This window comes from Vespa crabro, chromosome 9 (genome assembly GCF_910589235.1).
Source record: "Vespa crabro chromosome 9, iyVesCrab1.2, whole genome shotgun sequence".
NCBI classification, from domain to species: Eukaryota; Metazoa; Arthropoda; class Insecta; order Hymenoptera; family Vespidae; genus Vespa; species Vespa crabro.
The window spans coordinates 940,707-967,500 of NC_060963.1; the positions used below are offsets into that span (position 1 = coordinate 940,707).

At 36.3% G+C, this 26,794-nt stretch overlaps 1 protein-coding gene across 9 annotated transcripts in view; it reads right to left on the reverse strand.

The window, feature by feature from the left end:
- LOC124426772 (deoxyribodipyrimidine photo-lyase) overlaps window positions 1-26,794 on the reverse strand; it is a 61,288-nt gene that overhangs the window by 32,261 nt on the left and 2,233 nt on the right. For 2 of the 9 annotated variants that reach the window (XM_046968869.1, XM_046968872.1), the window contains exons 1-4: window positions 22,730-25,286; window positions 21,899-22,342; window positions 20,990-21,249; window positions 11,723-11,841 (exon numbers count right to left, since the gene is read on the reverse strand). The gene's annotated coding sequence lies outside the window, so the exon portion shown is untranslated. Of the gene's footprint in view, window positions 1-11,722; window positions 11,842-20,989; window positions 21,250-21,898; window positions 22,343-22,729; window positions 25,287-25,829 lie in introns of those variants that run through there. The other 7 variants (XM_046968870.1, XM_046968876.1, XM_046968875.1 and 4 more) reach the window with 7 other exon arrangements.

The following is a 26,794-nucleotide window of genomic DNA, read 5'->3' on the forward strand; positions in this document are numbered from 1 at the left end:
TATCGTACACGCGTGGGTAGAAAAAAAAAAAAAAACAAAAAAAAACAAAAAAAAAAAACAAAAAAAGAAAGAAAACAAAGAAGAAAATGAAAAAATAATAAAAAAAAGAAAGAAAGAAAGAAAGAAACTCCAATCGAATAGACCTAAAAGCTTTTATCAATTGGATAGAGAGAAATTTTCAATCATACCAGTTAGCAATTCGTCTCAAGTCGTGTCTTACATATATGACTCGTATTAACGACGTAGCTTTTTAAACAAAAAAAAAAAAAAAAGAAAGAAAAAAAAAAAGAAAAGAAAAAAGAAGAAAAAGAAAAAAAAAGAAAAAAAAATCGACAGTAAACGCGTGCAGTCTATGATGTAGGCGTGTTCGTTCGTTCTGTACCGCTGTGTGCAAATACTTAGTTACGTACCCGATCGTAATGTATCACGATTATGCGAAGACATAGCGATCTTATGAGTTGCACATGGCTCGTAGAGAAACGTTCGGTAATAAGAAAAAAACGCAACTTTCACGAGAAACGCGCGATTAGTCAGCGCCACTCGCTGTTCGGCGGATGAATTATTATGATTTATTTCGTTCTTTTCTCCAAAAAAAAAAAAAAAAAAAAAAAAAAAAAAAGAAAATATGTATATATATATTTAACGTACGATAACGTATATGCGCGTTTATATATCTAAATGCATTGAGAAATCACAAAAGAAATCGAAGAAGAACGGCCACACCGACATATTGCTTTTTAATAAACAATATTTATAATACCTATTCTCATAACTCTTGTGGCGTGGAGTACGAAAAAAAAAGTAGAAAAGCAAAAAAAAAAAAAAAAAAAAGAAGAAGAACGAACGTAATAAGCGAAATTGTAACGAGCCATGCGATACATCATGCATATGCATTCGTGGTTTTTTTTCGTTTTTTCTTCTTCTCTTTTTTTCACGCAAAAGAAGCCACGTTTTAACGAGGAAAACGACGCAGGTCGACGCTGAGCCTCGAGATTTCTATGCGAGTTATCGCGTTTTTTTTTCTTTCTTTTTTCTCTTTTTTTTTGTTCTTTGTTATCGATGATATTCCACGTTAAAAAAAAAAAAAAAAAAAAGAAAAACAAAAAAAGAAGAAAAATAAATGAAATATAATCGATGGATGTCTCTTTAACGAGGGATAAAAGTAAACAAATAAAAAAATGAAAGAAAAAAGAGCGTGTTAATACAATGACAGATAGTTAATTAAATTTTGCATCGATCAATTAGTTCGATAATCAAAGATATTCACGTACAAATATAATAAACGTTGGCGCGTTAAAAAGGAACAATTAATTTCAACATACACATTTGATGTATGTTTACATCGAATATCTAACAAAATACCTGTCGATATTGTCCGAAACTTTGGGAAGATCTAATAGCGAATGAAAATCATTAATTAATAAATACTAAATATTACGAGGATGTTGCCAATGTCAATTATTTGCTTTTATGTCGCGTTAAAATCTAATCATCGATGATACCAAGACGGAAGAAATCATCGAAAAAATAATCATCGAAAAAACGATACTTAGAGAACGTTTACGAAACGTTGAATGTCCCGACGATTGATGAAGTCGACCTACTGCATAACTGCAAATTCTAACTGTAAATCGTCGTGTCTTACGAAGGCAAGTAGACGACTAATCGTTGATCTGATATCTCCTATGTCTTCATGTATTTACGAACGTGCAAGCGAACACGAGCGAGCAAACGAACGAGCGAACGAGCGCGTTTCAAAATTGACCGCAAACACGTAAAAAGTTTCCAATCCATAAAATCCAATTTTAATAAACCTCTTGGGAAAAACCTTCAAAGTGTCGAAGAAGATATTTGACAGTTAATAAAATTTATTTCTATGCGTAAACTTTTTTATCAAGAAAATTTTCTGACGATTAAATTTCAACGAAATTGTGATTGTTCTTTTAACAATTTTCTTTTTCTCCATTCTCTCTCTCTCTCTCTATTTTCTCTATCTTCTCTATTTTCCTCGTAAAATGAAATTACTGGTGAAGTGAATGATACTTTCTCTCCCTCTCCCTCTCCCTCTCTCTTTCTTCTCGAATAAAAGAGAAGAATATAATCCCCGCAGTAAATTACTCGGTGATACGCGAGATGTAAACGAACTGGTATCCGGTTCCGAAATGATCTCGAACGTGACAGCACGATCGATAGGAACGATAACTCGCTATCGAAAGAAATTCCAAGCGTTTATTCGCGTCGCGAAAGGGAGCCTCTCCTAACAAACTGGATTTACTTCGCCCACGGTGTGCGAGAGTAGCCCCCATAACAGATATCGTGTCAAAATCCTGAGGCCAACGAACGCGTTTCTTTCTCCCCATCTCTCTCTCTCTCTCTCTCTCTCTCTCTCTCTCCCTTCTCTGTTTTTCTTTTTTTTTTCTTTCTTCCTTCCTTTCTTTCTTTTTTCCTTTCTTTCTTTCTTTCTTTTTTCTTTGTTCAATTCGCACCAAGATAAATTTAACGATATTCGATGTATGGCGTAGGGACGAGCTAACGAGATAAAACTCTTACGTGTTTCTTTTATCAATCTTATACTTTTTTACGATCTGAAGAAAGAACGTATAAATAAAACTAGAATAGAAAGAAAAGTTTTGAAAAGGGACACGTAAAAAGGAAGAGAGAGAGAGAGAGAGAGAGAGGGCATGATGAACCGAAGGATGAACCGTTCGAAACTTTCTCCCCTTCCATCCTTTTTTTTATTCAATTTTCTAAACTCCATTTTCGTCCATTTTCTGTTCCCTACCTAACGAAGTATCTAGCGAAGAAGAAATTCTAACAATGACAAAGCTAATACGCTATCCTAATTTCCTTTTCGAAAAATTAACAATTCCATAAGAATTTAATATAATAATTTTGTCAGCTATATCGAGTTCTAATACTACTCGCCGAAGTATAATTCAATGAAGAACCTGGCATAATAATAATAATAATAATAATATTAATTATAATAGTAATTGTTATAATAATTATAAAAGTAATAATAATAATAGTAATAATAATAAAAGTAATTGTAATAATAATAATAATAATTGTAATTGTAATAACAATAATAATAATTGAAATTGTAATAGTACTGGTGAAAAATTAACAAAATTTTCACGCGTTTTACTAATTACAAATGTTTTCTTTCCTAATTCGAAATACTTTTTTTTTTTTTTTTCTTTTCGTACGCTTATAAAGTTCTTTCGAAGTGAGTAAGTACCTATACTCGGAAAGTTTTCCTCGTCGAACAAAACCATCCGGAACGAATACGATATCCCTTTCTCTAACATATACTCGCAAACGTCGATGGTATGCATTGATATCGGAAAACTCGTTTAACTCTATAAATTGTATTGCTTCTAAGACGACAGAATAAAAAAAATCGAATATTAATAATGATTTCGTATTGACGAACGAATCGAAATTATCTAAAGGCACAATTTTTTGTTTCTTTTTTTTGGCTTAGGTTTTTTTTTTTTTGTTTTTTTTTTTGTAAAAATGCAAATTTATTATATATTGTTTTATAGTTTTGACCATTTATAACGAGCACCGTAATAGCCGATAATTATTTAAACGGAATAAATTTATGCCAAGTAACGCACTTGGCGAGATACACGTTTGGCACTTAGACGATTAGATTATTTGTTAGAAGATTAGTAAAGTTACAAGCAAAAAGATCGATGTCTTTTCTGAGCCGGATTTGTCCATTCGTTTTTGCTATAGAGAAACGTGCCAAAAGAATAAAAAGATAATAAAAAAAATATATGTATTTATATACACACACACACACATATATATATATATATATATATATATATATATATATAAAATAAAAACCGCAAATCCATTAAATCTCAAGCGTGAGATCGCTCACGATATTTTAAAATTGGAACACTTTCCAGAAATTGTGGTTAAAATTCTGAGAAAAGTCCTCGACGATTTACATCTACGTGGATCCATACCTTCGTTCAAAAAAGAGAGAAATAAAGAGAGACGGGGAAGAAAGGGAGAGGGAGAGAGAGAGAGAGGGAGAGAGAGAGGGAGAGAGAGAGAGAGAGAGAAAGAGCATGACATTTCTTGGAAGAACTCTATCTCCGGAAACAAATACATATGTGCGTATGCACGTTTCTTGGATTCGTGCTTGCATGTCGCGTTTCATTCGTACAAAAATTAGTCCGCCATATTCGGTTGCTTTCTAACTACGCAGTCGGTGCTCCGTTAGAAATTATTTTCAGTGACTTAGTCACTGTTGCATCTGTCGGAGAAACGATTCGTAGAAAATATTTATCATATCCCTCAGCACTGATCCTTCTTCAACTAACTGGCTAAGCTGTAATTATATATAACGATGGAATGAAACCTATTAATCTTTTCTATGTAATTCATAGGAGATAGTTATATGCTTCTGTAAACTCTTTCTTTCTCTCTCTCTCTCTCTCTCTCTCTCTCTCTCTCTCTCTCTCTCTCTCTCTGTATGTATTATAATTTATCGTCGATCATTTTAAAAAAAAAAAAGAAAAAAAAAAGAAAAAAGGAAATAAAAAATATGCAGTAAGCTTTTTCACCTGACACCGTAAATACAACAATATATTTCTATGTACAATTGAAGACAGAGAAACATCGACGATTTCTCTCTCTCTTCCATATTTCGATCAAATCATCAAAATCCCGCTGGTACGAAAACGCTTTACGATTTCGCGGAAATGAAAACTCGACTATCGCGTGTTTGTCGTTCTGCCAAAAATCCAAAGACATTTATTACAATTTATGTACCACGAATATAAACCTCATGCGATATGGAACGATCAACTTTGACGTCGATTAGTTTCGATCGGAGTCGAAGCCAGAATCGGTGATTACGCGACGATCGATGGTCTTAACTTTGAGAAATAAATCATTTTCACGCGTCATTTCGTCGGTTAGTTCTTAATTACCAATTAAGAAGTCGATGTCATCATTCGCGATTTACGTCAATCGATGCATGTGCTTGTTGAATTAATCGGGAAAAAAAAGAAAAAAAAAAAAAAACAGATAAAATATCTAATAAATAGTCGATTAAGTTTTGACGTCTATTACGATGATAAGAAATGTCTTTGAAAATAATGGAATGGACGATGACGAGGATAACAAGTACATATACACCTAATTGCAATTAGATACATATACATACGTACATAGATAACTTTGTTAGATATTTGTAAGCGACGACGCGGTATTTAGCAGGATTCACACTTTCTCGTAGATGACGTATCTTTTCCTGGAAAGGCACACGTAGAACCGGCCGTTTCTGCACGATGAGGTCATTAGAATCCGTTGCGAGCGAAATTTTCTTTTTCCTTTTCCTTCCAGCCTGCAAGGAGCTCCGCTTCAATCTTCACGTGATTCACCGCCTAAGGATATATAGCGAGGAGCATCTTTTTCTCTTTCTCACCCATCTCTCGCTCTCTCTCTCTCTCTCTCTTTCTCATCCATCCGCCCTCTATCTCTCTCTCTCTCTCTCTATATATATATATATCTATATATATATATATATGCTCCTTCGACTTTCAGCATCAACATATCCTTATACGTATTCATCTTTGTACATAGAAATACGACAATAATTCGCAAACTCAAATTCCTGATTTATTTATTCGATTCATGAACAGATACGAGAGATGAGGAATCAGTCGTAGAGATTCCTTTGTCGATGCATAGAAATATATTAACGCCTATTACGACGTAGTTATTCGAGAAAAACGTGTCGCGCAAATGCGACTAGAATAAAGAATTAAAAAAAAAAAAAAAAAAAAAAAAAAAAGATGATTTCATCATCGATAAGTGGTAAACATAATTTCTTAAGACATACTACTACTAAGTTTTTTAATGAGATACGATGTAAACGAAATGATGAACGCCGAGCGGTGATTCATTACTATCAATATCATATGGTGTTCCTGGTTAACAAGAAATTCCCTCGATGATATTAGATTCCTCGCCTTACAGGATAATTTATCTATCGATGACGCCTTCTTTTCTTCTTTATTGTTTTTTTTTTTTTTATACATACATACATACATATTTCTTATACATAAATACATACATACATACATATATATACACTTTTTGCAATTATAGTCTTTTCCGATCGGAGCTGGATGTAAAACGTCACTACGTCTGAAAAAAAATTTGACGTGCTATTACGAAGTTCTCCTCGTCAAAGACCAAATCCAAGAAGATGGATATTGGATACGAGAGAGAAAGAAAGAGAGAGAGAGAGAGATAGAGAATTCGTAAAAGCTGGATCGAATAACGGGCCGATACGACGAAGAAGAGAATTTCCTGGAATGATCTCTTCTTCGACTCGATGGTGCTCTTCTACTAAATCCTTTGTACTATACCGCCCCATACGATATTTGCGTACGATAGACGGAAGTAACTACTTACCCATACTTACGTTATTACGACACTTAGATCATTCGAGATAATCACGAAAGACCTACATAAGTTTCAACGATCAACGATTTTACGAGAAACCTAAACTCTTTTTCTTTCCTAATTAGCGATTTATATATTTATATCAAAAGGGAAAAGAAAAAAAAAAGGAAATAAATAATAAATAAGCAGGAAAAAGGGAACGACTACATGAATTACATCCGATAAGTGAGAGAAAAAGAGAGAGAGAGAGAGAGAGAGAGAGAAAATCTCTTGGGTATTCCAAAGGACTTCGCTGTGTTAACGAACCGATTTATTACGACCGTTACTTCGATCCTTCCACCCACGACAGCGCACTCACACCAATAGCGATAGCGATCGATACGAAGAGGCAACTCAAGAGTTAAGCTTCGGTCATCCGTGACGCGTTCGGGAAAAAAAGAAAAAGAAAGAGAGAGAGAGAGAGAGAGAGCGACAGAGAGAGAGAAAGAAGAAGATACGTCAGGACATCACGGTTCTCGAGTGTTCTCCGAAGTGCCAGGAATAATAAGAAGGAAACACGTGTCCGTGCGTAGAAGACCATCCTCTCCTTTGCATTTATGACATTAGTGAGTAATGTACATCTCCGTTCGACGGACCTGTTCCAATGCCTTCTTTTAATGAGTAATATGCATGACATCAAGCACGTTAAGCACCAAATTCTAACTTTTTTTTCCCCTCTCCCTTTCTTTTTCTTCTTTTTCATTTTTCTTTTTCTTTATTTCTCTTCTTTTTTTTTTCCTTTATTTTTTCTTCTTTTCTTTTCTTTTCTTTATTCCTCTCTCTCTCTCTCTTTCTCTCTCTCTCTCTCTCTCTCTCTATCTATCTATCTATCTATCTATCTATCTCTCTCTTCTTCTCCTTCGAATTTACAAACTCGTATTTCATACGTCGAAATGTCGAAAATAAATCTACTAATCTCTTACGCCAAAACAGATAAACACGAGCACGGATTGTTGATAAATTTATTTATCATATTTTATTTATTTACTTATTTATTTATTTATTTCTCAGATTAAATATATATATATATATTCTCCTGAAGAGTTCGATGTCCTGAAAACTAATTGAAACTAACAATTATTGGCTCTATATCTGTCTGATTGAAAGTTCTTTTATCGTACTAAATAAGCAACGCATTCTACGATGCATTTCGTAAATAACGAAATCGTCTATATATCGAAATGAAAATTATGAAGGAAGAATGAAATGAGGAGAACGAACGTAGGAAAAGATACAAAAGAAGAAAAAAGAAAAAAGAAAAGAAAAGAAAAGAAAAATAATAATAAAATTAAAGATGAAAAAGAACAAAATAAGAAAAAAACAAACAAACAAACAAACAAACAAAAAATCAAGTAGAATAAAATGACAAGAAAAACTTTCGGAGATCGAAAGCTGTGGTAGGCTGTAAAGGATGGGGGGAAGGGATGAGGAAGAGGAGAGGTGGCAATTGGGCGGAGAAGGGTTAGGGAGGAAGGGAGGAAGGAGTAGAGAGAAAGAGGGATAACCGATGAAGAAGTGCACTCAAGGCAATTTTGACGTCACTTTGGCAGAGTTCCACGGCATCGCGTTCCATCCCGACACATAGTAGAAACGTGGGAGTGGAATTCCCTGATTCTCACGAGCCTTATTTTGGGAAGCTCTCGCGGTGTTCATCCTCTTCGTCGATCTCCTCGTCGACCACTCTTACTCGTTGTCGTTCGTACGTTCTTATGTGGATGTACGTACATCCACGGCCGGAAGCTGTGGGGACTTACAAATTTGGAGCGGTGCTCCATTTTTTTTCCTTTTCTCTTACCAACAGAGATACACCATTTTGCAAGGCTCGTTGCCATTTTGAAAGGCCAGCTACAACACTGTAGCGCCAAGCTACAGATAAAGAAAGAGAGAGAGAGAGAACTTATCAAATTCAAACGATCGTATTTTTGGAAAGGTTTTTGGTTATTCTTAGATGCTGACAAGGATTGAAACATTTCGATTCGCAGCACGCATTCTTTTTCCACCCACTCTTTTTCTTTCTCTCTTTCTCTCTCTCTCTCTCTCTCTCTCTCTCTCTCTCTCTCCCTCTCTCTCTCTCGCTCTTTTTCTCTTTTTATCTTTTTAAAACTACCTATGTATCTTTGCCAACATCGCAAGAAATTCTTTCGATCTAGTATACGTCTTTTCTCGCTTAGTCGCGATATCTCCAATGTAGTAAATCAGTGTGAAGTTAGGATAAAATAAAAGCGATAAAAAAGAAAAGTACTAACCGAGCTCAAAGATCGAGTGGACACGATCGTAAAAATCTCTTCTTCTCTTACGTAATATTCTATATATCTTTCACGACTCTCTCTCTCTCTCTCTCTCTCTTTCTCTCTGTTACTCCACGTGTATCTACCATGCGATTTTCCTAACCGCGATTAGTTTCATAAATTAATGTTCGTCTCATATAATATTTCTTGCGACCTATTACGTATTCTTGCACTTCTCGATGACTCACCGAAAAAGTTGCAATCCATTCGCCTCGCTAGCTAGCTCCACTCGCTGTACTCGAAAGAAGAAAAGAAAAAAAAGAAAAAAAAAAGAAAAGAAAAGAAAAAAAGAAAAAAGAAAAAATCGAAAGTAAAAGAAAAACAAGAAAAATAAGAAAAAAAAAAAAAAAAAAGATCGAAAAAAAGAAAAATCAAGAGGATAAATGAATTGACGCGTGAAAGAAATCGTTGTGAAGATGCAATGTATACATCTATGCATCGAACACGTAACGTTTCCTACGGTCGATCATGAAAAACGCTTTGAGACGATTTACGTGTCATTCGAAATTTACACGCAATTTATTATATTCCATATATCAACTATTAAATGACAGGTAATTAATAATAAATGGATGTAAGATCTATATAAATTTCATCGCTGTAACATTTATAAACGGTACTCGAGAATCGGGCCAGTCAATGACGAAGAAAAAAAGGAAGAAAAAAGAAAGGGGTGGAGGAAAAACAAAAAAAGAAGGAAGAAAAAAAGAACTACTTTAAAATTTCGAATCTCATAGTCAAACGTTCATGTTCTATGTATATATCACGTTATCACATCTAAACGCGTCGAGAGCAGCGATCAACGATCCGATCGTAAATATAATGACAGAGGTGTAACGCTCTAATGACTTCTGTCATGACGGTTGGTTGATCGTCGAGATCGGCGTAGCTATCAGCTAAAATAGAAGAAGTCGGTCGTCGTAGCTCGATGACCTTCGCAAGATCTTTCCAAGAATCGGTCACATTCCAGCAAGAGCTATGTCATTCGCGAGATCTATGACCACATCTGATCATTTCTCCGAATGAAATCATTTCACTGACGAATCGTGTCACGCATTTTATAAAATCAACCAACTCGATTATTCATTGATCGACCGATATACTAAGAAATAACTTATTATGACTTTCGAACAATCGAGCCGTTCTTAATACCTGGAATGTTACATACATATATAGGATATATCAAATGAACGATTGAAATTTATACAATGAATTTCTTTTTATAACGTACACCTGTTTTGTTTCTATTTTTCTTTCTCTCTGTTTTCTTTCTTTCTTTTTTTTTATTATTATTATGATTATTATTATTATTATTATTATTATTATTATCAAACTTTCTAATATTACACCATCGATATCGCCAATTATTCGTTAAGAGCCATGAGCGTAACAAATTATAGATATATTCGTTTGTCCCTAGTGCAATTAAATACACGATAATCCGGTCGCGGTAGAGGTTTAATAATCCTATTAACGTACGAGAAAATAATCGATATCTGTCCAAAGTACGAGCGAAAGGTCAAAAGGTCGGTGTGAAAAGTTCGAGAGCAATTTCTAGAGTTAACGAAGAGATTTTCTTTTTACGTTAGTCATCCGCGAATATGCGTACAAATATCTAATAGAAGAATTCTATGCATTTCAAACAGAGATAACAAGATAAGGATATCCGAGACGCATTTAAATTTGATTTATCTTAACAGAGATATCAAGCAAATTAATAGAAGGTCATCGATCAACCTCACATATAACTACGAATTTATTCCAAGAAAAATCATGAAAAAATATGATTTTTCCTTGAAAATTGTTCGAACGAGATTGATCGACGGCACGTGACAGTTTCTTTCTTTCTTACTTTGCTTTTTTCTTTTTTTTCTTTTTTTTCTTTTTTTTTTTTTTTTTTGTAATTAAACACACCGAGACGCAACGCATTCTCGTTCGAATTCTTAACGCGTACGTACAATAAAAATCATCGCTAAATCGTCGAAGAGCATAAAATGGCTTCGGAGAAAAATAAAATGAGGAGTTAATCCGTATCCTCCAATCGAGAGCGAACGTTTCTACTTAACGTTTTCTTCGTTTTACGTAACCTACAAAGTATTTACTCTCTCAAAAGCGTTATTCAAAGGGGGTCAAAGTTGAAACGAATTTCCTATATAGCGAAATTCGAGGCTCGCGTTTACTCCTTTTAGAGTTTTACTGTAAAAGCGCTGAAAAGGTAACGAATGGAATACGAAGAAATACGAATCGAGTAGAAACGAGAGAGAGAGAGAGAGACAGACAGACAGACATACAGAGAGAGAGAGAGAGAGAGATTGGCAAAAGTTCACTTTCGCGCGAAACCAGGCGTTTCTCGATGCGAAACTGACGTGCAATAAAAAAAAAAAAAAAAAAAAAAAAAAAAAAAAAAAAAAAGGGAAAAAAACAAGAAAAAAAAAGAAATCAAAAAAGAAAGAAAGGAAGAGAGAGAAAGATAGATAGCAAATCCCAAAAGTGGAAGCTACCGGTAACAACTCGGGATCGAATCGTTGGAATACCATAGCGATCAATGGAATCCAAGCAAGGACGATCTGCTTCGGAATTGAATTGGAAAAAATCGCATTTCGCGAGTTGGCCAAAAGGACGAAATCAAGAAGAAAAGATTCCGCAGGTATATCGCGGCTTTGGTAATTCATGACGACAAAATCGTGCGATCGTCCTTTCGTCCTTTCCACGAAACGGACGTTTCTTCGGCACTCGCGAAATTCGTATAGAAGAAGGAATCGACTTTCTGAAAGAAAAGAGAAAGACAAAGAGAGAAATAGAGAGAGACAGAGAGAAAGAGAAAGAATAAGGTTTTCTCTCTTGTGCGCTTTGTCTCAAGAGGAAGAGAGGGTTCTTCTTCTCTCCTCCCTCAATGGGTGTTCCTAAGCGAGAAAAAAGGTGTTTCTGCTGTGTCGGCGAGTAGTGGTAGTACTTACCGGAGCTTCTACCTGCAGAAATGTAATAGCCGGATAAAAAGGGTTCTAAGGATACTTTCCCAAAGATGTTCGTGTGCTTTTGTCGTGCCATATAATACAAGACACCCGGAATCTTTTATCTGAAAAACAGACAAAAGAAAAAAAAAAAATATATATATATATATCTATTATATATCTTTATAATAAAAATAAAAAAGAAAAACATTAAACCATTATTTGATATTAATCAAACGATTCGATCAATTGATATATGAAAGGTGGTATATCCATGACAATGGAATATTTAAAGGACGTCAATAAATTTCTTTCGTCTGTATAATATCGAAAACTTTCTCGTAGTAACTAAGGTAAAGAGAAAAAGAGACAGAGAGAGGGCTTTGTCCTTCCGCAAAATCAGGATGCACGACGTGCACGAGATACGCGCGTGAAACGTGTCGTGGATCTATCAAGCAAAAGGGAAAGAGAGATAGCAAGCAAGAGGAGATAGAGAGAGAGAGAGAGAGCTAAAACTTCAAACGACACGTTTCGACGACGACACGCTGTTATATCTCCCTCTTTTAAAATGCCTCTTTGTACCGGCATGTATCGCGAACAAAACAGCGCATCGCTGTAGTAAGAGTTTTGCAAAGAGAAAGAGAAAGATAAAGAGAAAGAGAGAGAGAGACGGAGAAAACAAAGGGTGAAGAAAAAGGACGACTAGCGTACGAAAGAGGTAGAGAGAGAAAGAGAAAAAGAGAGAAAGAAAGAGAGAGAGAGAGAGAGATCGGTTCCATTCAAACGGACTGCTGCTACGATTTCCAATCGTCGACTGCTTCCTCGAAACGAGGGCCCCTTTGGCTATCCCGTCAACGAGACGAGAATCAGAGAAAGAGAGAGAAAGAGAAAGAGAGAGAGAGAAAGAGATAGCACTTTGGAATACTGGCTTTCCTGTCGCTCCATTCAAGCGTTCTTGCAACGGTGGCATCGCTGGTTGTCGCATCCAAGAAGCTCCTTGATATTCCAGCGGTGCGCGAATGCCGCTTCTTCCATACGCGGCGATAATACCGGCTGCTCCAAATGGGGTGCCGTTCGTCCTCGGCTCTACTCGGCTCCGCTCGAGAAGAAGAGTAAGTATGAGGTAGAAAAAGGGTGGGAGAAGAGGGCGCGTGGTGGCGGCGTGCTGGCGGCGGCGAACCAGTCGAAGGGTGGGGTAGGGTACGACGGAGAAAGGGCGGAGGGGTGGGGGCAGGAGGGACGCACGAGAAAGACCCACCGCACCCGCTTTGCTGCTGGGCCTCACCTTACGACTTATGTGGACATAAAAGGCAACTCCGTTGCGGAGGACCTCTTCTTCTTCTCTGACACATTGACACACCACCATTCGATCCCTTACGTGGTACCGTCTCTTACCTTCCCCTCCTTCCCTCCCTCCCTCCTCCTCCTCATACTTTTTCTTCTTCTCCTTCTCATTTCTTTTTCTTTTATCATTTACACGTTCCTCCGTTCCATATCCTTCCCGATCAATTTCTTCTTTCTATCGAATCTAAGAGCCCTTTCTTTGACACGCTTTTCTACTCTCGCATTTGATATTAGAATCTCGCAATAGATATTAGATAGGGGATAAAGAAAATAAATGTCGAGTAATCCAAAAGAACGTATGTATATATGTATGTATATATTTATTTATGTATGTATGTCGCATGGGATATCTAATAAATATTTTCATCGTTCGAATGTTTCGATCTTAATAAATATCGTTAAATGATTTTACAATCTTTGTTTTTGATAATAAGTAAAAATATATTTGTAGTTACTATTTCTCTATCTCTGTTTTACTTCTTGAATACTTTAGCCTCTGGTAAAACACGCAAGAGAATTAAGCGATTACTCGAGTGAGAAAGAAAAATATACAAAAGTCAAAGTCTTTAGATAAAGATGGATAGAGAGATAAAGATAGATAGATAGATAGATAGAGAGAGAGAGAGAGAGAGAGAGAGAGAGAGGGAGAGAGAGAGATAGTGATAGTTAAGTCATCATCCGTCTCTCGTAATTCAGAGCGAACTGGATCTTCTATCCTGACAGTTGGATGAGAGCAAGATGTGTCTTGCGTACATAGATACGAGCATGCAACTATCTACGTATGTATATATACGAGAGAGGGAATAAAGGCGCGCGGCGAGGAGGTCGACTACTTTTCATCGTACCGAAGACTAGAACCGCACACGAAGAAGCTGCCCTTGCTCACGAATTGCACATGCAAAATGGCATTAATCACGGATATATATATATATATATATATATACTTATATATACACACATACACACATACATATACGACGTATCTACAATCTATGCATAATATACGTATTATACGTATATAAATCTATGCATATACATACGTGGAAAGTTTAGCTAGACGTAGGGTATAAGAGTATTTCCTGCACATGGAAACGTTCTCTACCTGCACGTGCAGGAAGCTTCTGGTCGAACATGCAGACGAGTTGTTCGACGATTAGATCGAGCGAGGAAGAGAGAGAAAGAAGAAGGAATAAGAGAGAAAGAGAAAGAGAGAGAGAGAGAGAGAGAGGAGGAGGAAAAAGAAAGAGAGGGTAAAAGGAAGAAGAGAAAAGCAGAGAGGCCGACAGGTGAGGCAAAGTGAGACGAGGTTGGCCAGTCTACGAGTTCCGACCGCTAACGAGTAAAAAGCATGAATGGACGGCAGAACGGCGCCGTACATTATCTTGCCTCCTTGTCTCTTTATTATTATTCTCCCGGTCCCCTTTATCGTCCCCTCCTTACCCTTCTTCTTTTTCTTCCGTCGTTTCTCTTCCTTCTATATCGCATCTTCCCTCCCACCATCGCAGCTTTCTGCGAGCGACCCACCCTGTTCCTTCTTCCTCTTTCTCCCTCCACCTTCTCTCTACCTAACCCGATCTTCCAGCAGATTTTCTCTCTCTCTCTCTCTCTCTCTCTCTCTCAGCCAGCAGCATTGTTCGACCCATACAAGAACGATTCACGATGCAAAGTGGTAGAACTTGCTCTGGTAGAATCCGAGGCCTATGATTCGTCAGACGCAACCGCTTGCAGCGATTATTAGTCGGTGACAAACGCGAGTGTCTCATCCGAGAGATCGTCTCCTATGCCCTTCCTACTCGTATGACTCGATATATCTCTTATATACGTATGTATGTATTATGTATATATATATATATATATGTATGTAATGCACGACCGGCTGAAAAGATCATGACGTATCTACAGGTCCTTTCACGAACGATAAGAACGTGAACGTTCGCACAATGTATTATTCTAATGAATCGCTTCGACGATTTCTATCGATCTATCATTGATCGCGTGCACGAATCTGTTACGGTACGTGACTACTTGAGAAAAATACAAATGGCCTTTATGGCAAGGTATATTACATTACGGTCGTGATAGTTCATAAATAAAAACCTTTTTATCTTGACTATTATTACAATACTATACCAACCGATAGGTTTCGTTGCACTTCGTATCAAAGACATTGGAATTTTAATCAACGATTCATCCTCTTTTTTTTTGTCCGTTTTTTTTTTCCTTCTTTTTTCATTTTTTTCCTATAGTTTTATCTATAAATCTACGTGTTGTATACTCATCGGGCCGAGACACCCTGTATACGCGAACTCGAATCAATGCACGTACCAACACAAACAACGTCCGTTGGCAAAGAGAAAAGTACATAAACGAGAAGCGACTCCACCTACGCGACAGGATAAAGAGCAGGCCGGCAGTAAGATACTCATTATCGTGCGTCCGGTTATTACTTTTATTAAATTTTTTGCCATATCGTTTTTCGAATATATTATATATATATATGTATGTATGTATGTATGTATGTATGTATGCATGCATGCATGTATGCGTATATAGTATATATATATATATATATATATATATATATCAGTGCCATTAACGAAAGATAATCGGGATTCCATGCTACCGATGAAAATTTTTTACGCTTATCGATTTCTACCTCGCTATAGTCACGTGTATGTCCTCGCGTTGATTAATATCGAACGATAAATCGATTCTGCAAAATTCAATATCTCTAATGCAAATCAATGAAAACGAGACGATCTCTTGCGTCTGTTAAATCGTACCAACATATATTTACTTTACGGTACTTAAGATCGTACATAAGTAAATAAGTACTACCTATGTACGTAAGATAATATATATATTTCTTAACGAGCGTGCGGCAAAATAAAACGATTGTCGACAATAAAAGAACATTCGTGTTTATGTTAAACACTTTAATTCTCGTACAATGTTAGCCGAGGATGTGAAATTACCCACTATCGTTTTATAGCGTTTCAAACGATGAATGATGCATTTCGTCGAAGATCGTTTCATTCTGCAACAATAAAATCAACTGAATTCTTCTCGATATACATATATACATATATGTGTGTGTATATATATATATATATATATATATATATATATCACTTATATATGCAATTGGCGCAAGCCATAATATACGTATAAGTATATACCTATACACTAAAAATTTCCATTAACTAATCAGGAAGCAGAGCATTTCACGATCGATAAGCCGATTCATCTATAGACACTAATCATGCATTATAAAATAAATTCAAAATGCATCGGGGAAAATCGCCCCGAGATATAATTTAATTTTAATAATTAACGCCGTGACCTACGATATTTATGCATATCACCGGGCGTAAAGCCGAAACGGGAACGGTTGTAATTTTTCTCGCGATAACGAAAATATGAGAACGAAAATGGCGATCTTTCGTAACGGTAATAGATTAAAGAAATATACTTTAAACTTGTGAAAATAACTTTTATTAAAATCTATTTTCGCGATCGTAAATCAACTTTGACTTAAGTAAAAATAATATTCTTAAAATAGAGGGGAAAAAGACCACGAGAGAAAGAGAGAGAGAGAGAGAGAGAGAGAGAGAAAAGAGGGGAAAAAGGGACAAAAGAAATCCCTTTTTCCTAAAATCGTCGAAGACCACGAATTAGAAAGTTCCGAGAAAAAGTCGAGGATTTTTCCGGAATATCTTGGAAGGAGAACCCTAAGGGCAACTCAAAGGTCTTTGTCTTCGATGAAGCGTGGCAGATGTAAGGCGTACGATGCCCGAACCTTAACGGGTCCCGTCATTGAGTTTCAACCTTCTCCTCCTCCTCTTTCTCCTCCATCTCTTCGGAGTTCCAACACGAACAACAACACCAGGTAAATGAGAGACCTGAGGAAGGAAGGAAGGAAAGAAGGAAGGAAGGAAGGAAGGGAAAGAAAGTAGGTAAGAGAAGGGATGAAACGAATCAGGAGTCCCTTCTGTATCCCGATAGCGTAATTTACTGCTCCGATCCGAGTTTATGCTACCTACCATTTAAAGGGTCTTATGAAACCAAAGGAAACAACCTTCGACCTTCCGATGCACACGAAGCAAGAAATTTTCTGTTTCTTTTTTTTTTTGTTGTTCAATCTTCTTTTTCTTTTCTCTTGTTTTTTTTCTTCTTTTCTCTTTCTCTTTTATTTTTCTTTTTTTTTTTTTCTTTTCTTAGCGTTATTCTTCGGACAAGAAACGCCTCCGGTTTCTTGAGAAATTTCCGAGGAGAACAATTTTTAATTAAGTCCAGTTAACTAACGAAACGAAAATTTTGTTTCGCAACGTTAATTAACTATTTCTCGTTATACACTTTTTTTTTTTTTTTTTTTTTTTTTTTTTTCATAAAAGCAATCATCGTCTATATTACGGAAGCAATTTCGTATAAGGAAGATGAATGATCTCTTAGATAGTTCTCTCGTGTCTCCTCAAGGCATCGTATATAGCTCGAGCATTTCTACTATTTAAATCCGAGCACCAAGTCATTAAATCATCCAGCATGCTTGTCAGTTGTAACACTAGTACTCGTCCTTGCTCTTTTATCCCTCTCCCCTGCTCCAATTGACTCTTATCGCGGAACGAGCGTACAACGTTACAACGCAAGGACGAACGATCGACAAAATTCTTTCCCTTTTAATTCTGAAGCATTGCAAATTCTATCTATTTCTTTTTTCATAATTCACTATTATCATTATCATTAATATTACTATTATTATTATTATTATTGTTGTTATTATTATTGTCGTAATATCGGTAGTTCGCATTTCTCAATATTTCTCTTTGTCTATAAATGAAAAATATTTTATCGACGATAAAATCTGACGAATAGGATTTTACTGAGAAATGCTTATATCCGACTTGAAAAATCTTGCGATAACTAACTACCTTGGTAATTATCAAGGATTAATTAAGGACAAAAAAAAAATATATATATATATATATATATATATAAGAACTATCGATTATCTTTCTCTCTCTCTCTCTCTATCTATCTATCTAATGCAATAATCTCTTTTGCACATAACTATTTACATTTCACTTATTTGCCAAAACACATTGCCGCGTCATCGAGAGAATACCCTTATCTATGATTGTACCTTATGCGTGATATGGATATATCAGCGGGCAAATCTCTCGATGGAAAATGTACTCTGTTGTCGATGTACAACGATGACTCATCGACATTCGATGAAGTCGTTTGCAAATAAAACGATAAAGAGAATAGAGAAACGAGTGAAAGATAGATTACGTATTACACAGAGCGTCGTTAATGATAAGATCGCTTTATCTTCCTAATCGCTGTATTATTTTTTATTTAATACCGATAAGGTACGTCTCCTTTATCAAAATGAATTCCAAAGATTCCCTCTTAAAATCTTTCATAAAATTTGTGCATATTCGCGACAATTCGAATATAAATTCAAATTATATAATCGTGATAGGTAAATCGTTATCGATTAAATCATATAATAAAATTAAATCAATATCAAAAGAATCAGTAACGGAATCAGCGGATTCTGTATATTATTATCATAATCTAAAAAGATATAAAAAGAAATATTCTACGAATAAATAATTACCTATACTTAAATATTTCAAGTCGGCTTTAACTGTGATGCTTTTATGTATGAACGATAAGTACGATCTTCTTGCAACCCTTGGACGAATATTGTTGGTTCACCCTTTCGTCTCGTCTTTTTTTTTTTTTTTTTTTATTTCGTACGAATGAAAGCGGCCTTAAAACGTCGGCAGAAAATAAAAGAAAAAGAAGAAGATAATAAAATAGAGACCATGATGTTATCAGGGTGCATTGGCCGAGAGAAAGAGAAAGAGAAAGAGAGAGAGAGAGAGAGAGAGAGAGAGAGAGAGAGAGAGAGAGAGAGAGAGAGAGATAAAGAGAGTTGTAAAGCCGATCTCTCTCTCTCTCTCTCTCTCTCTCTCTCTCTTGGGAGCTTTGCAAGTCCGAGGTTGAGAATGAATAGAAAAGTGACGAAGGATCGAGCAAAGGGAGATGAATAGATGGAAGAGAACAAGAGCCTGGAGAAGTATAGTAGTATAGAAGAGAAAGAGAAAAGGAGTAAAAGGATATTTAGAGACAAAATGAAAGGAGAAAACGAAAAGGAGGATACCCTATCTACCTACCTACCTAGCTAGCTCTACCTCTATATAATTTACGAATACTCACAAAATCCGTGGGCGTTTTACGTGGAGGATCGTTATTTTCCAAACGGAAAAGCACGATCTTACGTCAACAATGATTCGTCTATTTACTACGATATTTTACACAACTTAGAAACACGTTTGGTTTTCATCAAAGCGTATCTACCATATACCATATATCATTAAACTTTTCAAGGGCTAATTGTTTGTCATTGACGTCATCCTTTTTTAAACTCATTTGTTCACGTAACATATAAGAAATTAAAAAGAAAGGCAATAAAGAAAGATAAGGAAACATATTTTCTAATTGTAAGATTGCTACCTTGCAATCTCGATCTTTTGTAGACACATCGCCGTGTCTATCGATCTTCGAGGATTTATGGAAAAAAAAAGGAAAAAAAAAAGGAAAAAAAAAGAAAAAAAAAAGAAAAAAGAAAAAAAATTAAAAGAAAAAACAAGAAAAAAAAAAGAAAAATAAAAAAAGAATCTTATCGAGATAACAACACGACGCGAAGCCGATGATGACAACAACGACGTGCACGATGAATCACGCGGGTTTACGAGGGAAAGGGGAGGGTAAACAGAGTCGAGTTAATTCGAGGCGTAAGCGAGTGGAACGATTAACATATTGCCCCGACGACTCACTCTCTCTCTCTCTCTCTCTCTCTCTTTCTCTCTCTCTCTCTTTTTCTCTCTCTCTCCTCTCTCTGTCTCTCTACGTAGATATTACCAACGTCGCCATCGTGACGTGGCAACGAACTAAACGGCAACCATAACGCAACGCAACGCAACGCAACGAAACTTGATTTTCATCTTTATGTAAATCGATGTGATATTTCATTTTTTTTTTTTTTGTTTTCCTTTTTTTCCATCATCAAACAATTTCTTTGACAAATTCTTCCTAAAAGTTTTTGAGAAAATGCATCTGCATCTTTTCATTTTCTTCTTTCCTCTTTTCTTTTTTTTTTTTTTTTTTTTATTAACTTTTCTTTTCAGAATGAAATCTGTACGACGAGTTATCGATCTTTCACGATCTAAGATAACCTACGTAATGTCGTAATTTTCGAAAAAACGTCAATCCAATGTAAATCTATTCTTCCTTCCTTCGGAATATCGTGACGAACGAGAAAACACCACGTCTGCGTGTGTGTGTGTGTGTGTGTGTATCTGTGTGTACTTTTCTTTTTTCTTTTTTTTTTTGGTTTTTAAAGAGTTTATCGGAATCTCACAGTCTACGAATAAAATTCCCTATCTCTTTTTCTCCTTTTCTCTTATCTCTCGCTAAGGTAATTGCATTCGCAACAGCGAGTACAAAGTTTGCAATTATCTGCATTTATCTTTCTGACCGATTAATTATAGCGAGGACGCTTCCTCGAAAATAAAAACACGGTATTGAATAAATTATAATATCTACTTTCTTCGCGGGGCTACAATATCTATGAAAAAGGAAAGAAAAAAAAAAAAAAAAAAAAGAAAAAAAAAAATAAAGAAAAGAAAAATGAAGAAAAATGAAGGAAAAAAAAATGGAAGAAAAAATAAAAGATCGATGAGATTTCCTTTCTACAGAGAGAGAGAGAGGCACACAAACTTCGACATCTTTTAATAGAAAAGATACGATAGGGATAAAACACCCAGTTTTCCCAACGAGGTCGTCCGTTAAATATTCACCACCGACACCCCGTCGTTAGACACCTATTTTCACTGTGGCAACTGTTTTTAGCCTTACCAGCCCTCTCCTATACTTCTATGTAGATCTAGGAAATTCGCCGTCGTCGACGGACCAGCAAAACTCTGTGTCAGCTCCGGGTTCTTAGAGTGTAAAATAATTGGACGGCCGAGTGACGTTTGTCAGGTAACACGAACGATGAGACACGCTCCAGAGCCGAATAAATTTCCAGTGAATGTTAACTGCTCCTCGTGAAAATCTTCATGGCGCGTTAACTTTAAAGAAAATTCGATCTTCTCTATCCTGGGACCATTGAACGTCTGAAAAAAAAAAAAGAAAGGAAAAAAAAAAAAGAAAGAAAATAAAGAAAAGAAAAAATTATTTTTATTAGATATTTATATCGAGAAAGGATCGATCGATAATACCGCCTCGAGTTCTCTTCGTCGATTCTCTAAACCAATTCATTCGTTCTAGTTAAATACTTTCTTTCATTAACTACCTAATTTTCTTCTGAATGAATCGGAGATATAAAAAAAAAAAAAAAGAAAAAGAAAAAACAAAGTCAAGAATCATTTTATTTCGTAGATATAGTTTGTGCTAACTGTATTCGATGGAATTTAAGTAAGATGACGACGGTGACGTTGTTGAACGCGTCGCAAAATTCAACGGCACACGATACTTGGCTTTTATCCAGGACGCCGCACAAAAGCATTTTTCTTTCTATAACGTCAGTACACCTCCGAAGGAAAAACAAATTTACTAAGAGGTATACCTACGTTTAATAATGATGATATCTTTTTGAGATTCCTCAAAGGACATTTTTTTTTTTTTTTTTTTTGAAGAGAAGCTCGCAATTTACAAAAATGAATCATAATTAATGGACGATTAATTTCTTTTTTCTTTGTTTTCCTTTTTTTAATCGTTATTACCCTACGACGAAAGAAAGGGAAAAAAAAATTATATTCCTACCTTTTAATTCGAAATTTCGATCGAATTCCACTACGTTCTATCGTTTATTTCTACGAAAGATAGAAAGGTCACGTGTCACTCGGTCACGTGCACTTCGTGGCGCTTCGAGTTACTACTAGCGGGAAAACAAACGCATCCTTTTCTTTATAACGATAGTTACTGCGTTCTTATTATTTCATCCTCGACAATAGTTATTGCATAATGAATGAACCGAATGAACTTACGACGTTCGTTCAATTTCTTTTCTCTTTGCATTCTTGCAATTCTTCAAACATGCAACGTTGTGCGAGATACCGTTTAATCGAATAAATCAATTTTCCAGTGTTTGATGATACCGTGTGTAAACATTATATCTGCTAACGATCTCTATCATGCTCCCTCTTCTTCTTTTTCTGTCTATCTCTCTCTCTCTCTGTCTATATATATATATATATATATGCATACCTATATATGTAGTCATATAATAAGATTTAGATATATTTAAAACGAAGAACAAAAGAAATTCTTTAGAAAGGACAATTATTTTTTTTAATGAGAACGAATAAAAGAGACTAAAGGGATGAACCATAAAAGAATATGAGAGAGAGAGAGAGAGAGAGAGAGAGAGAGAGAGAAGAACGAAACGAATGATAAGGGAAGAAGACCAACACCAGACAATATATTAGAAGCGGATCACACGAATGACAACATGCTTTATTTACGTAGCCTGCTTTCTCCCCCCTCTATCTTTCTCTCTCTCTTTTTTATACTCTTTTTCTTAAGATATCATCTCTCGAGTATTCTTAACGTAAGTACTCATATACTATCATATCGTATTAGCATTTTCCCCACCTTTTGCTACGCCTATTCTTACGCTCCCTAGATAAAATATTTTTTCTTCCTTTTCTTTTTTCTTCTTTCTTCTTTGAAACTAATTAAAGCTTCGTTAATAAACGAGGGTAAGAAATCGTATTGTGCGTAAACACATATTGCTGACAACACATGATAACGCATCATGCGTTACATATCGAGTTCCCAAGCGTATAATTTTTTCACTCTTCTCATCGTTCGTTTTATACAAACAATAGATTTCTTCTTTTTTGTTTTTTCGTTTGTTTTTTACGATTATATACGCGACGTATAAGAATTTTAAACGTTCACGCTTGAATCGTTATAAACGTCCTGCCAACGTCTTTGAAATTTTTCGATACGTTGACTCATCGAATTATTTTCCAACGCTTTTTCATGTTGCCGATTCACGTTGCCGGCACTTCTTCTTGTTACACGGCATCTGCAGAAAAATATATTTTAAGAGCTGGAATAGGAATCATTATTAAACGATCAATGTTAATCAAACCCTTTTAAAATATTCTTCTTCTTTTATATACATATATATTACATTTAGTTAATCCTATCTAATCTATTTTATTTATTCATATATATATATATATATATAAATATATATATATATCAATTATTATTCTTGCTTAATGTAGTAATTATATTCTGTTATCAGTCGATAAATGATGGATGAAACCTCGTTCGATTAAACATCGATAGGCCGTGACGATGCAATTTTCATCGACAAAACATGCTTGCAAATGTTCGTAGCGTTGTTCAATTGATTATGCATAAGCCTTTCTCGTGAGTTCGCACATCATCTCCGTGGTTATCGCTTAGAAAAGGAAACTGTACGATGGTTTGGAAAAAAAAAAAAAAGAAGAAAGAAAAAAGAAGATCGAGAACAGTTCTATCTAAAAGAAACTACAGTTTCTTCGATTATTCCTTCGAGTCGTTGTCATCGATGTCTCGTACGTCCTCTTATTCGTAACCGAAATAAACACAAACGCGGGCACGCACATCTCGTTTCTCTGCATCTCTAATCTTACGAGACTGTTGACAAACACTTTGAAAATATATACGAAAAGGGGAGATACGAATTCACTTTTCTCAAAGGAATTAGAAAGTTTAACGTACGAGGAAAGACCAAATGCGCAATAAGTACGTCGATTTAAAAATCAAATATTGATGACAAGAGAGAGAGAGAGAGAGAGAGAGAGAGAGAAAGAAAGAAAGAAAGAAAGAATATCGACGGGAAATTAAAGTTCGCAAATAGGTAGTTCCCCTGACATTACGTTCGAACGACGTAAAAGAACGACAAACGTAAAAGAGAAGGATCCAATGATGCGAACGAACTTGGCACGTTTAATTGGACGTTTACGTACGTATATACTAGTTCCAAGTGACGTATCAGATACTAGATGACATGACGAACGATCTGCACATGCTCGAGGGGAAAAAAACTAAAGGATAATGATCGAAAAATGATGATGCATATTACATACGGACGGTAATCGACCGAACGGAAATCCTAACTATCTGTGATACGATCTATGACGTTATGCTCTATCGTAGACGGAACACGTACAATGTGTTATGCATGTATGAAAAGCAAGCTCATATACTTATATACATCTATATATGATAACATTATATACTGTATTAATGTAAGTAGTAAATAAATGCATAATATACCTATACATAAATAAATACATACATACATACATACATACTTACTTACGTATGTCACGTCGAATGCAATGAAATATTCGTTCCAAGGCGAAGCAAAGAACACGTTTCGTTTCTTGGTCGAAAGTCCGATGTTGCGCGCGAGCGCATACACACTGTGAGAGAGAGTGTGAGAGAGAGAGAGAGAGAGAGACCAAGGAATTCCCTGTAAAAGCTGTACACGAGCAACCAACAGGTGCTCGTTCCTCGTGGCACGCGGTTACACGATAGGAACCTTTTCTCTCTCTCTCTCTCTCTCTCTCTATGTCGAGTGTACTACGTACCTGCTTGCAACGTGTTACCTCCTTATGCATCTCTTCTACCGAGAGAATTGGCCCCTCTTACGCCTCTCTTTGAATTTGTCGACATGGTCAACGCAGGTACGATCGTCAGGTCTCCTTACCAATGAGTTTCGATGTTTCTTTATCTTTATCTATTTCCTTTCCTCTTCCTTTTCCAATTTTTTCACTATACCTTTTTACATAAGCAGATGGAGAAAAGAAAGTTTTTCTGCTTCTATCGCAACTAAGCCACAGTTGGAGTTTCATAGCGTCGAATTCCAAAGCTTTTACAGTTTTAATAAAAGCATTCCGAGAAAGCTATGTAGGAATTACGTTTCCACTTTCCTCGAGTTCTCAGGGACTCACTTCATCGTACAGCTGTCACGGTCCCGTGATACGACGACGACGACGACGACGACGACGACGCTGTTGATCATCCCGATCTTCTCCTTTCTCCATCTTTTCGTATCTAATAATAAGAAAGAAACGAGAGATAAGATTCGATTAACTATGATTAGAATTTACCATTTTCAATCGAAATATCAAGTGGTTCACTACGAACCACCTTTCAATACGAACACTCGTGAAAGACTGAGGAGGCTTCGCGAGAAGGTGTTTACAAACAAAAATTGTGTAACGTAATAAGAAAAAGAAGTGTTTGATTACTCGTGTAAGTTGACCTTTCAGGATGTTTTTAAATACGAACTCGACCTCGAGAGTTAGCATCCATAAGCCGTGTAAATACGTAAGTAGATACGTATTACGTAATATAGATATATTATGTAGCCAGTAATTACAGGGGAAACATTTTGTCACGCACGAGGTACGACGTTATTTATCGAAATTTTATCGTCGATGTCTTTTATTCGTTGAAACTATCGATCGATACAATTTTTCTTATTGGAGATAACGCACAGGAAACGGGAGAGGAGGGACAAATAAAATGTCATGAACAATCGTGTTAAATCTCGCAACGTGTTTTTATTCGAAAAGTTAAAAACGACGACACGATCGAGGATATCAGAAATGTGTCTATGGTTAAGATATCTTAGATATCGAATAATAATGACTCAGTTTATCGAGTCTACATTGTCCGTACTTACAACTGAACTCGCACGGTGTTGTCGATCTACTTGGCGAAATGACTTCGCGGGATTGCGAAACTTTCGCATTAAATAACACCGAGAAGTCATCGTCGACGTCGTAACGATTTTACTCGACGATAAAGTCGAGTAGAGGAGAAGCGCGGAATTAGTATCGGACGAGTTATCGAGAACATTGCCTCTCTTCCTCTTCTCCCTTTCTCTAGATCGTACGATTTTAACGCGCTTCGAAATAACGCGATAGCTAAGGAGAGAGAGAGAGAGAGAGAGAGAGAGAGAAAATAAAAGAAAAGGCAGAGAAAAAATCGTGTCGAACTTTCGAAAATGGAAAGAGAGAGAGAGAGAGAGAGAGAGAGAGAGAGAGAAAGAAACAAGAAAAGAAATAGAAGTAGAAGTAGAAGTAGAAGAAGAAGAAGTTGGAATAGTTAATGCAATGACCGCGAATTTAAATTCCTCGCTTTCTACGTGACTTTGTTGTTCGAAAAGACAAAAAGAAATATATACAATATGCATTATTGATAGCGTTAGCACGCGCGCACGCGCACACGTACTCTCTCTCTCTCTCTCTCTCTCTTTCTTTCTCAGTCCCTCTCTATCTGTATGTGTCGAACCGACCCGAAGCGGTGACGTGTCTCCTTCGAGATACAGGAGCGTTCGACGACACGGCGCCGTGCAAATCCGTCTGTCTATATATGTAACCAAGAGATAGGCGGTAAAGGACGCGAGAAGTGCCGAGATACGGATAAGGACGGAGGCAGAACGAGCTTGGGAGCGGGAAAAATGAGGAGGAGAAGGAGAAGAAGGAGGAGGGACTCCTACCGATCCAAAAGTACGAGAAAGAGAGAGAGAGAAAGGAAGTGGGGTAGGGGGAAAACGTAGCGGAGAATAGTACGAGATACGGAGCACGCTGATGTGGAGAAGCCGCGTGCCGAGGGGTGGGGGAAGCAGGCGGAAGGCCTCGTTGA